Raw genomic sequence first — 15790 nt, forward strand, 5'->3', positions numbered from 1 at the left:
GAAAATTTACTGGAGAGGGCTGTAGGTAATTCCTGGCTGGCTGATTATACATGTGGAGTTATGCTTTTCTTTTTGTCATTGGTTGTAATATAAGGAGAAGCAATTCTTTTTATTTTAAAGTTATTCAAAAGAACATTTGCTTATCTTTTATTGTCTCAATTTCGTTTTTGCAAGATGGCTTAGCAAAAGTTCCAGTCCTCCCAATTAATTTACTTTCCTGTCATATAGTGTTATTGTTGTATGGATGGAAACTAGTCAAGGAGAGAAGCAACCTAGAACTAAGGAGAAACTTCCTGATAGTTAGAACAACTAACCAGTGGAACAACCTGCCTCCAGAAGTGGTGAATGTTCCAACACTGGAAGTTTTTAAGAAGAGACTGGACAGCCATCTGTCTGAAATGGTATAGGGTTTCCTGCCTTATCAGGGGGTTGGACTAGATGACCTCCAAGGTACCTTCCAACTTATTCTTATTATTCTTATTATTATCTCATTTTTTCCCCTGTAAAATGGGTCTTGTGTATTGAATATTTACCTTCAGAATGGCAAAGGAGGGAGGTTTACAAAGACACCTGTATGAAGCCATGTAATATTGATCCTACAAAGCACGGGTGTCAAACTCGCCTTGTCACGTGACGTGTCGTGACATATCGTGACTTTTTTCCCCTTGCCGGAGCTGGGATAGGCGTGGTTTCCATGTGACTCATCCAGCCCATGGGCCGGCAGTTTGACACCCCTGCTACAAAGGCTTCTAAGTTAAATGTTGAGGCTAAAGTTTTTACAGTGATTTTGCACTGAAGATTGCAGTCTATAATACTACCTTCAATAGTTTATGTTATGCAGTCTTAAGAAAAGGCATCAGGCTTGGATAATGTGAGATTATTAATGAACATATTTGGTGTCCAATAAGATAAATCAGATTTGGTGATAGCTATTTCATTGGATGCTGAGAAGGGCATTGATATGGTTCAACTTAAATTTTTAGGGAACATCTTGCTAAATATTGTTCTATGTAAGAATAATATTCTTACAGAGTAAACTTGTCACAAATGGTGTTATTTCTTTTCTGAACAGGATGTTGCATAGAACTTGTAAAACAATGCCTACTTTCTCTTTTTATATTTAGTTTGACTTTGGAATCATTGTCCTGTTTCATTAAACAATACAGAGATATTCTGGTTACTAAGATGGTCAGAGCGGAATACAAATTGTTGTATTATGCTGATGATATTTTATGGCTTACTGACAATTACATTTTTAAACCAAATGTACAGTATAACTGGCACAAGGTTTTGGCCTATTATCTGGTTACCATTTAAATAATTGGAATGTTTAATGTTCTTACTATGGGATCTGTGGGTATTTGTTAAAAATGAAGCATTACATATTGTTTGAATTCCTTGAATTTTTCATTTTGTAAAGATAAACATTTTAAATGGTTTTGTTTGCATCAGTAGTGATATACATTGATGGTTAACAAATATGATGAGTTTATGGAGAAGAATATATGTTGATAAAATGAATGTAACTCCAATATTGATAATATACATTCAGAGGGATTCTATGTAAATATTTGTTAAGTATTTTAAACAGCATAATAAAATACTGAGTAAACTCTTATTAAATGGAGACACTAGATTTTCTTAATATAAATTAAAACTGCCACATGAAGATGAAAGTTTCATTTTTTTTCCATTTCCAGCTCTGTTACTGGACTTACATTTTGATTTCTATTTCTTTGTTAAATATAAATTACTTAATTTGAAAACCATTACAAATACGATTCTAAAGTTGTCGTTTGACCTCTTTCATTTCCTAACAGTTCTTAGGATTTTCCATTTACATGCACTGCGACACCTAAGAAAATTTATCATCTCTTATAAGTCATATCACTTTATTCACATGCATCCAAACTGCATAGATGTTCATACTAGATATTCTGAGTTTTTTATTTCTGAAGTTCTGTCAAACTGAATGAGGGGAGACATGATTGGGATGTGCAGAATTATGCATGATGTTGATAATGTGTACAAAATCCTAGAACCAATGAAAATTGAATCTTGAAAGAATCAGGACAAACAAAAATAATGCTTTTTTTCATACAACGTGTAATTAAACTTGGAATTCACTAACTAGAGATCTGATACTGACAACCAGCATAGCTGGATTCAAAATAGGGTTGGACCAATTCACAGAAGACATTGGCTTTGTTGGTCGTGTGACTGCATGGGACGTCTGTCTATTGGGAGACTTCTTTGTGCCGTCATGTTGTGTCTGTAAATAGTTGCAAACATGTAAAATAGCAGGTTGCAAAAGTAGGTTCTTGAAGCAGGAGATTCTGGTGCAACCATTGGTTAAAGTAGCAAAGAAGCGGGGAAATAGCAATTGATGATTGGTTACAGTTTAAACAGTTCTACTATAAAAGCTTGAAACATTTGACAGTTGTCAGTTGACTTATGTGTATTGAATAAACTCCTTTCATTGTGAACCACTCTGAGTCATTGTCTACCTGAACCAAACAACTGGCGACGAAGGTGGGATAGACGGCAGACAGAGAAGGTTCGGCGGAACAGCTGCGCAAAGGCGGCAAATTTGAAAAGAGTCACAGTCAACCATAAGCGGCCGCGGCGGAATCAACAATCCTCCGAATGGCGCAAATCGGGTCCTTAAAAGAATTCGACCCAAGCTTCCCAGAGGACTGGGAAGAATATGTAGGACAGGTCGAAGGTTTCCTGCTTGTTAACGGGATAACGGACGACCGGAAAAAGGCGGCGGCGTTACTGACAATTTGCGGCACACCAGTATATCGGATCGCTGTAGGACTTTGTCAACCACAGCCGGTCTCAAGTGTTCCGTATGCCGATCTGTTAGCTAAACTAAAAGTACATTTCACGCCAAGGAGATCCGAACTCTTTTGGCGTCGCATTTTCGAAAAAAGGAACCAGAGGCCGGGCGAATCAATTCAAAAATTAATTGCGGCAGTCAGAGAAGCTGCAGTCCGATGCAAGTATGACAACTTGGAAATCAGAATTCGGGACCGAGTGGTACTGGGCTTGCGAGATGAACATCTACAAAATAGAATAATTGCCAAGCCCACCGGCGATTTGCAAGAAGTACTGGACGAACTATTAACGTATGAATCCACCGGGTATCGCGACCCCCCCCGTAGTAGCATGGCTGCGTCTGCCAAAATCAATCAAGAAGGCCTTGTGGACTGCGGGGAGGTGGACCAGCAATGGGAAGATGACATCGCCGAGGTCACCAGACGATTTGGGAAAATGGCGCCAAAACCATCCCGAAGTGACGGGCCTGAACCGAACCGCCGATTCCAAACCGCAACACCACAACGACAAGTGACAGCGACCCAACGACAATGGAGAGACACCGCAACGAGACCGCGCGACAACGACAACCGGTGTGGCAGCTGCGGGGGCAACCATCCCCGCGCAACTTGCAGATTTCGTACCGCCAGATGTAGATCGTGTGGGAAGACCGGCCACATCCAAGCCATCTGCAGGGGTCGTGCACGCGACAATCGCCTACATGAAGTCGACGTTTGGCCCGAAGGTAAGGTAACCCCTTACTATAGTGGCAAAGAGACCCCTAGACCGTGGGCTAAATTTCTGAACCGTGGGGAGGTGGCGCGAGTCAATCATAGTAGGAAGGGAAAAATTAATAATTTTCCGGAAGGAAAATTAAAAATCATAGTCCAATTGCAAGGGGTTCCTTGCAAAATGGAAATAGATTCAGGGGCCTCAGTGTCCATAATATCCAGTGAAACCCTGAAAATGATTGAACAAATAAGTGGCAGAAAAATTCCACTTAGTTCAACCAAAATCCAATTAACGGACTTCCAAAAAACCCCAATAAAAATTAAAGGGAAAATTACCCTTAGTGTTAAATTTAAGGGGTTTAAGGGAGCTTTAGATTTAATAGTTACTGAGGGCCAGAGGACTAGTCTAATTGGCCTTAACTGGTTTCCTGCCCTGGGCATTTGGATAGGGGGAATAACACAGTTATTAAAAATAAGACCCTCGAATCAGTCTGCAATGAATTCGCAGACATATTCGATGGGTCTTTAGGTAAATACAAAGGGCCCCCAATTAAATTTAATCTAGACCCGTCGGTTAAACCCATCAGGCTTAAGGCCCGAAGGGTGCCTTTCGCCCTGAAGCAAAAAATCGAGGCCGAGCTCGATAAGCTTGTAGGCCAAGGCGTCTTAGAACCAATCGAGGGTCGTTTGTGGGAAACGCCGATCGTCACACCCCTTAAACCTAACGGGGATGTGAGGATCTGCGCTGACTACAAAGCCACCCTGAACCTTGGAATGAAAAAACACGCTTACCCGGTCCCGACGGTGAAGCAGGTCCTCGCCACGATACAGGACGGCGCCATATTTGCCAAGTTAGACTTGGCGCAGGCGTACTTGCAATTAACTGTTTCTGAAGAGGCTGCTGAAGCTCAGATGATAGTTACCCACAAGGGGGCGTTCCGAGTCCACAGACTGCAATTTGGTATTGCAGCAGCTCCAGGCATCTTTCAAGAAGTGATGGAGAGGACCTTAAAGGGCATACCTGGTGTATGCCCTTATTTTGATGATGTCTTGATAGCTGGAAGAAATGAAGAAATATTAGCAGAGCGTCTGGAACAGGTATTTGAAAGGTTTAGGAGGGCTGGACTGAAATTAAAAAAGGAAAAATGTTGCATTGGGGTTAAGTCCACTGAATTTCTAGGTTTTAGGATAGACAAAAATGGAATTCATCCTACCCCTGATAAAATCAAGGCAATTAAATTGGCACCAGAACCAAAAAACAAGGCTGAATTACAAGCCTTCCTTGGCTTAGTTAATTTTTACCACACATTTGTGCCACACAAAGCTGCCATAGCAGAACCTCTTCATAGACTTTTAGATAAAAAGACCCCGTGGCAGTGGCTTAACAAACATAGAGTTAGTTTCCAAACATTAAAAGACATTCTTTCTAGCCAATCAACAGTAACCCATTTTATTGAAAATAAACCAATTTATTTAGCTTGCGATGCTTCACCTTATGGTGTGGGGGCTGTTATCAGCCACTTGGACAGTCATGGTGTTCAAAAGCCAATCGCATATTATTCCAGGACGCTTACTAAAGCAGAGCGGAATTATGCACAGATTGATAGGGAAGCATTAGCAATCTTGGCAGGAGTAAAAAAGTTCCATGATTACCTTTATGGTAGGAACTTTACCATACTCACTGACCATAAACCATTATTGGGACTGTTTACCACTGATAAACAGACACCCCAAATAATGTCACCCAGAATGCTGAGGTGGTCAATTTTCCTCTCAGCATATTCTTTCTCCCTTCAACACAGACCGGGCAAGGAAATGGGACATGCAGACGCCCTTAGCAGACTGCCATTAAATATCACTGAGGAAGACCCTGCCCCTGTGGGATAAATAATGTCTTTACAGGACATTCCTGAGTGGCCCTTAACCGCTAAAGATATAGCTGTGGCAACAAATAATGACCATATCCTAAAAAGAATTATGGCCTGGGTCCTTAGTGGGTGGCCAAGTACTAACGCGGATGCCAAGTACATTCCTTATTTTAGAAGGAAGGATGAACTGTCATCCCATTTGGGATGTGTTCTGTGGGGAAACCGTGTTGTCATTCCCGAAATCCACAGACCTACAATTTTATTAGAACTACACGAGGGGCACCCTGGAATAGTACGTATGAAGGCATTGGCTAGGAGTCACTTATGGTGGCCAGGACTTGACAAGGACATTGAAGAATGTGTTTCTAATTGCTATTTGTGTCAACGTTCTAGGCCTGAGCTGCAACACACACGTACTCATAAGTGGGAGTTAGCCAGGAATCCTTGGTCCAGGATTCATATTGATTTTGCTGGACCTTTCCAGGGGTTAACCTTTCTTGTAGTAGTGGACAGTTTCTCTAGATGGCTAGAGGTAGTACCCATCAGTTCAATGACTTCTGGTAAAACAATACAAGTTTTAAGGGGCCTCTTTGCCACTCACGGGTTACCTGATGTAATTGTGTCAGATAATGGGCCCCAATTCACCTCTGTTGAATTCCAGGATGTCCTCAGGGCCAACTTGATTAAACACACGACATCAGCACCCTTCCACCCGTCCACCAACGGCTTGGCTGAACGAAATGTGAGGACCACTAAAGATGCATTAAAGAGAATCATCCGTGGCGATTGGCACCAAAGACTGGCAGAATTCTTGCTGACCCAACATACGATCCCATGCACGGCTACCGGAAAAAGCCCAGCAGAAATGAGGTGGGGGAAAAGATTAACCACCAAACTGGACAGGTTACATCCTGACAGACTACCATCAAGTGCGGAACCGGACATTCCAAACAGATCATTCAAAATTGGGGACCTAGTCTGGGCCAGGAATTATGCACAAGGGGACAAATGGGTCCCAGGGGTGGTCACTGAGATATTGGGACCTTTGTCTTACACTATTGAGGGGGAAGGGAACAGGGTTAGCAAAAGACATATAGATCAGCTAAGGAAAAGAACTATTGGTTGTATGCCAGTTGAGGGGGATCAAAGTTTACACGGGGGGAACATTGCATCAGGGCTTATTGATAACAACCTGCCAGTTAGTGGGGAAGCAGAAATGCAAACCAGCCCGTCCACAGCTAACCAACAACAACACAGTCAAATTGACTGGGAGCTGCCCCCTCTGAGCAGGCCGGCAATAGCTGAACATCAAACACAACAACAACCACAACTTGTTAGCAGAGAAGCATCTGAGCCAATTAGCCAAGAGTCCAGGTCCACCAGAGTAAGCCAGCCAAGCAGACAATCTGATAGAAATGACTTAGGTATCCAAAGCAATAGATATCCTTCAAGAGTCAATAGGCCACCCAAATATTTAAGAGACTATGTCAATAAATAACAACAACTGGGGGGTAAGGGGTGTTGTGTCTGTAAATAGTTGCAAACATGTAAAATAGCAGGTTGCAAAAGTAGGTTCTTGAAGCGGGAGATTCTGGTGCAACCATTGGTTAAAGTAGCAAAGAAGCGGGGAAATAGCGATTGATGATTGGTTACAGTTTAAACAGTTCTACTATAAAAGCTTGAAACATTTGACAGTTGTCAGTTGACTTATGTGTATTGAATAAACTCCTTTCATTGTGAACCACTCTGAGTCATTGTCTACCTGAACCAAACAGTCAGATGGACATTCTGAAAACAAACTGCTAGACTAGGTGGGGCAGATGTCCAATCCAGCGACATCTGATGTTTTAGAACTGGAAAAAGATCTAGAATCACTTTCTACAGCTTTACATTAAAATCCATTGCAACAAAGCAGCGTGTGTGTGTGTGTGTATTACATGGTTTGAAGGTAATGAGAAACCATGGCTTTCTGCTATATTTGATTTCTTCTGGATGAAACATATCTGTTTCAGGCTGGATCATCCCTAGGACACCATTAGCTATTTCTGATTGTTTTTGGAATCACAGAAATGTAATAAATAAAATAAAATGTTGCATTTTATGGTTTGCTCTATTAATAAGACTAACAGCAGCTCTCCAGTGTTTCAGGCTGGAATTTGTCCAGTCCAATCTAGATACTAGACTCAGATTGTTGGGGGCAATAAGCTGACTTTGTAATAATGCCGCTTGGGGGGGGGGGAAAGCCCTATTAAGCAGGCATATACATAGAATCCCATTTATATCCCGCCCTTCTCCGAAGACTCAGGGCGGCTTACAATTTAAGCACAAACCAATGTCCTGAACCAAACTAAAACCCCATTAATTAAATAATTAAAACCCCTCAGTCTGGGCCAGACAGCTCAAAAAACTAAGTTTTCAAGTCCCTACGAAATGAGCGAAGGTCGGGGGCGGTCCTAGGCTTACCCTACATAAAACTGCTTTCAATAGGATTTTGAAGATTAATTTAATCTTCATTTTGCTATGTAGTTTCTGATGGATGCAGAGGGTGTACGTTTCTGTTTGTGAACCTTTCAGTCATTCATGACTCTGAGCCAATGCCTGGACAAGTCCATATCATTTTCTTGGCAAGAATTTCAGAAAAGGCTTGCCATTGACTTTTTCTTAGGGCTGAGAGAGAATAATTGGACCAAGGTCACCCAGCTGGTGTGGTACTTAAGGCAGGACTAGAACTTATGGTACTAGTCTGGTGCATTAACTACAATAGCAGTTTTGACTCTCAGAGAGTATGTATAGGGATGACTTTGAATAACGAGATGAGTAGCATATAATTTTGATATAAATGTATGTGTGTGTATGTATTTATGTATGTATGCTCCACACACACATGGCTTAGTCTAGAGAGTGAATTGAATATTTTAGAGTTCTCTGGAATGTCCAGTCCAAAAGACGTTTTTTTTTTACATTCCTAATATACACTGATTTGCAAGCTGATTTATGCACTAGACAAGTAAGTCTGTAAATGCCTTAGATAAATCATGCTTGTTCAGCTTTTGTGGCTCCCTATTAATTTTCATTGCCTGTTCAGGCCATTGCTGATTATTATTTATTAGAATTATTTACAGTTATTACTTCTAGAGCTCTAAAAAGCTTTGGTCCATCAAATCAGAAGCCTATTCTTCCTAATTTTATGAAGGATAGATAAGTGACTCTATTGGTAAATGTGTGTTCCCAAGGTTTTGGATGCCAAAAGATTTGGGGATGATTGAAAGAGGGATTTACAAGAAAGAACCAGAGGACATTGTAAGGGAATTGCTTATTCTTACATGTACACACAGGTCAAACAGCATACAGGTAGTCCTTGACTTATGACCACAGTGGAGCTTGGATTATGGTCATAAGTCATGGCAATCATATGCCAGGACATTACATAATCAGCTTCGATGTTACAACTGTTTTAACTAGGGTCTTAAGTGAATCTTTTTTGCTGGAAAGTGGAAGTAAAAACTGGAAACTAGGGAAAAAAGACATAAATGTATCATGTGACCAAGGGCTTGTATGCATTCTGAAAATGAGCGCTGGGTTAGTTAAGTGGTCATTAGTAGAGGACTACCTTTATAGACTAGACTAGACTAGACTAGACTAGGCTAGACTAGACTAGACTAGACTAACAGAGTTGGAAGGGACCTTGGAAGTCTTTTAATCCAACCCTCTGCTTAAGCAGAAGACCCTATACCATTTCAGACATATGGCTGTCTGATCTCTTCTTCAAAACCTCTAGTGATGGAGCATCCACAACTTCTGAAGGCAAGCTGTTCCAGTGATTGATTGCTCTAACAGTCAGACAATTTCTCCTTATTTCTGGATCTGTACTTCATGAGTTTCCATCTATTGCTTATTGTCCTGCCTTCAGATATTTTGGAGAATAGGTTTGACCCCCTCTTCTTTGTGGGAGCTTCTTGGATGACTGCTATCGTGTCATCCCTAGTCCTTCTTTTCATTAGACTAAACATACCCAGTTCCTGCAACTATTTTGATGTTTTAGCCTCCAGTCCCCTAATCATCTTTGTTGCTCTTCTCTACACTCTTTCCAGAATCTCAACATCTTTTTATATTGTGGCGACCAAATCTGATGTAATATTCCAAATGTGGCCTTTCCAAGTATTGTAAAACTATACTAACACATCACGTGATCTTGATCCATTCCCTCTGTTAGTCTTCTCTTAATTTTCTCCCCAAAATAATAATTCTGGGACACAGGTTGAAGTGAGGGACCACCCAGTGAGCTCCATGATTGAGAATAGATGTCAATAGGGGTCTTCAAACCTGCTAATTTCTGAATTGATTGGGAAAACAACTCAAGGAATCCCCTAACCAACCTGGTCTTCTGGAATTCTGGATATCTGATTCAATGCATCTGGAAGGAGTTGAATCAATCGGAAAAAGATTAGATCCTGTTATAGATACCAGTTATTATCTGGTTTTCATTCTAGCCCCATTATTTCAGCCTCAGTCTAGGAATACATACATGGAAATACAGTAAGTTCTTTTTTTCTATTCATGCATCTACTTGAATTAGAATAATTTGATCTAAAGGTTTCCAGCCTAGTATTTCCTATACAATTTTAAATAACAATTTTCTGATTGCTAGTTTTTTACATTAAAAATGTTTTAAAAGCATATCTTTACTTTTTCTTGCTTCTGTTTTTTGCAAGAAGTTTTGTTTCTGCATTTAGTCTGTATTGATTCTCTGACTATTCTCCTTTTAAGAGCAGTGCCTCTGTATTGTATGCCACTTTGGCTATTTCTGTAAAAATTCAGTTAGCTCGTTTTAAAATAACGGGTTGTACTGAATAAATCACAAACTGTTGGGAAAGTATTAACTGTTGGATTCACTCTAAAGCAGGGTTTTTCAATCTTGGCAACTCTAAGGTATGTGGACTTCAACTCCCAGAATTCCCTAGCCAGCATGAGCACTAGCTGGAGAATTCTGGGTTGAAGTCCACGCATCCTAAAGTTGCCAAGGTTGAGAAACATTACTCTAAAGACAAATGGAAAACTGTTGCAGTCCAGTCTTGTGTTGCAAAGTATTAAGGGTTATTCTAAGGCTTGGAAAGCAGTCAATAAGAAAGATACAGGCTGTAAAGATATAAATTACTAGGCCACAAAAAGTTAGGAGAAAAAACAACCATTTGCAATAATTTTAAAACATCTTTTGCAAACTGAACACTTATTTGAATTTAGGATCTTTCCTCGTGCATGAATCCTTTATGTTCTGTCAGAACTGGCTTTCCACAGGTGGAAAATATTTTCTAGTAAAAGAAATAGAATTGATTTTAACCCAGCAGCTGCCTTTGGCTATCACAATGAGCTATGATTTATTTTGATAGGAATGAACCTACCTGAGCATTGAATCTGTATGTTCCTCCTGTCCTCTTTAATATACAGCTATGGGAAGGACATTGGAAGTGTTTGCTTTATTATTATTTTTTATTCACCACAACTTGTCATTTTATCTGAACTAAGCAAACTGTGATCAGGCTCCTCTATGAGTTGAATCAAGCCTACTTCAAGCAAAGTACTTCACAAGTTAGAGTTTGACTGTATTTGAATGATGGATATTTAAATTTAAAAGGCAAGATTTTCTCATTCCTTATTATAGGTTGGACATGAAGATGTGGGAATGGGGAAGACTGGATAGCTGACTCTTCTGAATTAGTCATAATAAATGATAGTTAAAGAAAAAACAGATGGTAATTAATAATCATTTGTTCCAAATGGGCTTAACTAGAAGGTTCAGCAAATTGAGGCTAAAGAAAAAAGAACTCAACTTAGCTGTGGTTGCTTTTCAAAATTGTATCATTAATACTTTCATTTAAATCACTGAATATTTAAAACACTTAACAGCAACAATGACTTCAGTCAATGAGAAAAATATCCAGCAACGCTGTTGATCAGTACCTTTATTAGGCCATGTTAAAATGCTGTAAGGAACATTTTGCATTTTAAATTCTCTGAAATTCATTGAGCTAGTTGGGTTAAAGAGCAAATATGAAGGAAGAAGCTCAGAAGTCCTAAAATTAGGATAGGTGTTGTGGTCACAAGAATTGTCTTTGAGATTTTGAATATTCAAGAGGTTCATTTGGATAGGAGGATAAAATGCCAAACCCAATGTAAAAATTTGGCTGACTGTATGATCTACTACTACTACTACTACTAAATAATAATAATAATAATAATAATAATAATAATAATAATAATAATAATAATAATAATAATAATACATTGTTGATAAGAAATAAATAAAAAAGATATTAATAGTGAATGTGGCAGTTCCTTGGAGACAGCAGGGTAGAAAAGAAAGAAGTGCATAAGAAAAATACTAAGACCTGCAAATAGTAGAATGACTGTGGCAAAAGGAAACAAAGACAGTAATAGGTGCTTTGGGTGCAATCCCAAAATATTAGGAGCCCTACTTGAATACCACTGGCATTGACAAAGTCACTGTCAGTCAATTGCAAAAGGCAGATTTACTTAGAACAGATTACATCCTACAACAATACCTCTAATACCACCAAAACTAGCATCTGCTTCTTTCAAGTCCCTGGTAAGGGCTTGATAGGTAGGATAAATCCAAATCCAGTCTAAAAAGTCAGTTGACTGTAAGGCCAACCATAATAAAAATACCCAGGAAAGAGGTTTCTTGGATGATTCTAATAAAATATAGTCAATAAAGTGAATTCAAGATAGTGTAAAAAAAAACCACACCGCAGTACTTAGGAGATCTTTAAACTTGTTTACAGTTATAGAAAAACAAGATCCCTAAAACATATTTTTGCAAGTCTGTATTTAGCAATTTTCTCAGAATAATTTGTGAAAGGAAAATGAAGATTTAAGTCTCTTTGGTGTCCTCCTCTCATATAAAAGACTACTTTTACTATCTATTTTGTCCATTACTTATTCAAGATCCAACAGACTAAATTAACCTATTGCTGTAGTCATAGTTTGTAACATTGTGAAAGAAAACTACTTTTAAATCAATGCAATACTTTCTTTAAGCCATTAGGTGGTACTATAAACATGCAAAAGAAGACTGCTTACAACTTGGTTTAATCTACCTTTTTATTGTCCAGACCACAGCTATTTAGGCTAAAATAGGACCTGAATTAAATGCAATATAAGTTTACTATTTTATACATTCATTTATCAAAATGCAAAGTATATTGTGTACTCTTTGGTCTATGGCAGAATAGCTAACAAATAAATACAAAGACATAAATTATTATCCATATTCAGTAAGGTAAAGGTTCCCCCGCACATGCGTGCTATTCACTTCCAACTCTAGGGGCCGGTGCTTATCTCCGTTTCAAAGCCGAACAGCCAGCGCTTGTCCGAGGACATCTCCGTGGTCATGTGGCTGGCATGACTAGACGCCAAAGGCGCATGGAACGCTACTTGCATTTTTACGTGCTTTTGAACTGCTAGGTTGGCAGAAGCTGGGACGAGTAACAGGTGCTCACTCTGTTACGTGGCACTCGGGATTCGACCCACCAAACTGCCGACCATCCGATCGACAAGCTCAGCATCCTAACCCACTGAGCCATTGCGTCCCTTTCCATATTCAGTAGTCCAGTTATTTAAACATTTTTAACTCCAAGGATCCTGTCGAGACAGCGCAAAGAAGAAATTGAGCTAACAGTCCTGGATTCCAGGCTGGGAATTCAAAATACATTGAATTGGAAGTATTGCTTGTTCTCTCTCTCCCTCCTCTTTTCTGTAATGTCTATAAAAAAATCCTCTGAGTAGCAATTAAATATGATTGTACTTGACACTGTGCAAGAAAGAGTTTAAATGACAAACTCCTCAGGAAGCTTGGCTCAGCTTTTCCCTTATGCCCAGCCCAACTGTGGGGAGATCATGAGGATAGCAGTCATAGCTCATCAAGAGTGCTTGTGAATGGGGAAAACTTTCTTAGTTAATCCTAATTATTCCTGTAATGGAGCCATGAAACTATTAAACAGCAGCTTCATTTAATCCTTGCAACTTTATCACCTATAATACATGTATCAGTGATGTTATCCAGGAGCAACACATAAGATGACATGCTGCAGATTGTTGTTGTTGCTGGATTTTCTCCATCTGTTAAGTAGCTTTGGTTGGTTATATGCCATCAAGTCTCCAACCTAGTCCCCAGCCTGGCCCTCTGTCTCTTGCCTTTCATCTTTCCCAGCGTTAGTCTTCTCCAGAGAGCTGGGTTTTTGCATAATGTGTCTGAAGTCGAATAATTTGAGCCTGGTTATTTGTGCCTGGAGTGAGATGTCTAGGTGGAGTAGTTGCACTAATTAACTGTCTTTATATTACTTAGATCAGATTAAAAAGAGACTAGACAGTCACTTGTCTGAAATGGCATAGGTTCTCCTGCTTGAGCAGGGGGCTGGACTAGAAGACCTCCACGGTCCCTTCCAGCTCTAATCTATTCTATCTAAAGGTTGCAGTCCTCAGTGCTCTTTCCTGAACTCAACGGGATTTAGTGTAGTCCTGGGTAAAATTATGCTGCGTATAAATTTCTTCGCAATGAACATGAATGGGATATTTTACGGCAAAGACATAATGTGGCTGCTTGTTTTGGCTTCAAAATGACTCTTCCCCTCCCCCCTCAGCTCTCTTTTTTTCCTATCCTACATTGTTTTGACAGATCACTGTGAGTTGATTCTATCGGTAAAGGCTAGCATTCCCCTCCCTTCCTTCCCCCCCCATGTGTGTGTGTGTGTGTGTGTGTGTGTGTGTGTGTGTAAAACAAAACTCATTTTCACCTTAGCTCAGTTTATTCTGCATTGCTCTTAAGGACAATAATGAACTTGTTAGAGAGGCAGCGTTTAGCAAGTTACTCAGACAAACTCTGGCTTTAGGACGAGGGTGAAAGTTAAATGAATGGCCACAACCAGCGACTGCTGCTGCCGGAGACAAGATGCGGAGTTTGGAGGTTTTTCATCCAGGCAGATTGAGTAGTGTAAGCTTTCCTGGGGAATCGCTGTTGGTTGAGGAAGAGCTGAGGCAGCCTCGTGCTGTGCTTCTCCTCCTGCAGCTGGTTAAAAAAAAAGAAATAAATGAAGAAGGGAGAACTGAACGAGTGAGTCCCACCCACTCCAGGTCTGCTTTCTCAAAGCCCTATTCCTTTAAGATGATGTAATAGCAATTTCCCTGGATGGTTTCTTCCCTGCACTGCTGAAACAACAGCATCTGAACTGCACTGGGAACTGTGGAACCACCCAGCTCAGCAACCAGAGCAGCAGCTTAGATAGTCAAAGCACCAGGAGCTTCTTCCCTGGGCAGCCTTTCAAACTGCTGCAGGGCTGCACTCTCAGCCTAGCTGAGGACATGAGAGGCTGTCTGTGGTGAGTGATGGAGAAGGGGACCGCTCTGGGACGGTGCCCCTGAAAGATGCCTGGGATGTTCTCAGCATCTGGGCTTTCTGCAAGTCATCAAAACCACACTCTCTCCCCTGCTAAAGGATCCTGACCTGGGATTTGTGTTGTTTTTTGTCTGTTCTGCCTTGTCTCTTGCTACACAGCTCAATTTCTCTCCAGTGCCTATTCTTGCTTAACTTTTGCATGTGGGGGTTTAAACTCTTAACTTCTGCCTGGATCTTGCCAAATGGACTCAGCTTATCTTCTCTGACCCTTTTTCCTCTTTGGATTTGCTGCTTCTCTAGTTTTCAACCTACCACAAACCACGATGTTGCTTCAGGAGCTGCTTAGGACATGTTGTTGCTGCCTCTCGGAAGAACAGCATGCATCAGCGTAACCAAGGTAAGGAGATTCTCATCTCCTTTAAATGAGTATCGTGGGCAACATGAACTGTGCAGGGACCAGTTAATGTCTTTTCTGACAGGCAAAGAAATCCAAAGGAAAAAAAAGGATGTAATAAACAAATGTTCCCTTAAAGGGGTGGCTGGTGGAGCTTTCGTAACTCAATTGCTTTTTATTCTTTCAATCTTTTTTCTCCTTGCATAGAGAGATAATGATTTTCTATTTTTCTTCTTATTCAACAGGCTCTTGTGAATAGCAGGGATCGTGGGTTGATCATTCTGTTTTGGGCTTTAGTGGAAGATTATTTGATTGCATCTTGTGACGTGAGCTTTCTTCATCCACCAGTTTTTATGATCATCCTTTCTAGGAAAAACTGAAAAAAAAGCACAACCCCCCAAACAATTCCACATCTTCCTTTCCATTTTCCCTCCCCACCATCCCACAGATCCCAGGCTCCTTAAATGTTAGGAGATCCTTGGGGGAACGGATCTCGGCGCCTTGTTGAAACCTTGGGTGTCAGTTGGAGCTCTGCCATAACTTTTGGTTGGTTGGCTTTGGAAGTACC

The sequence above is a fragment of the Vipera ursinii genome, assembly GCF_947247035.1.
Source record: "Vipera ursinii genome assembly, chromosome: 2".
Taxonomy (NCBI): domain Eukaryota; kingdom Metazoa; phylum Chordata; class Lepidosauria; order Squamata; family Viperidae; genus Vipera; species Vipera ursinii.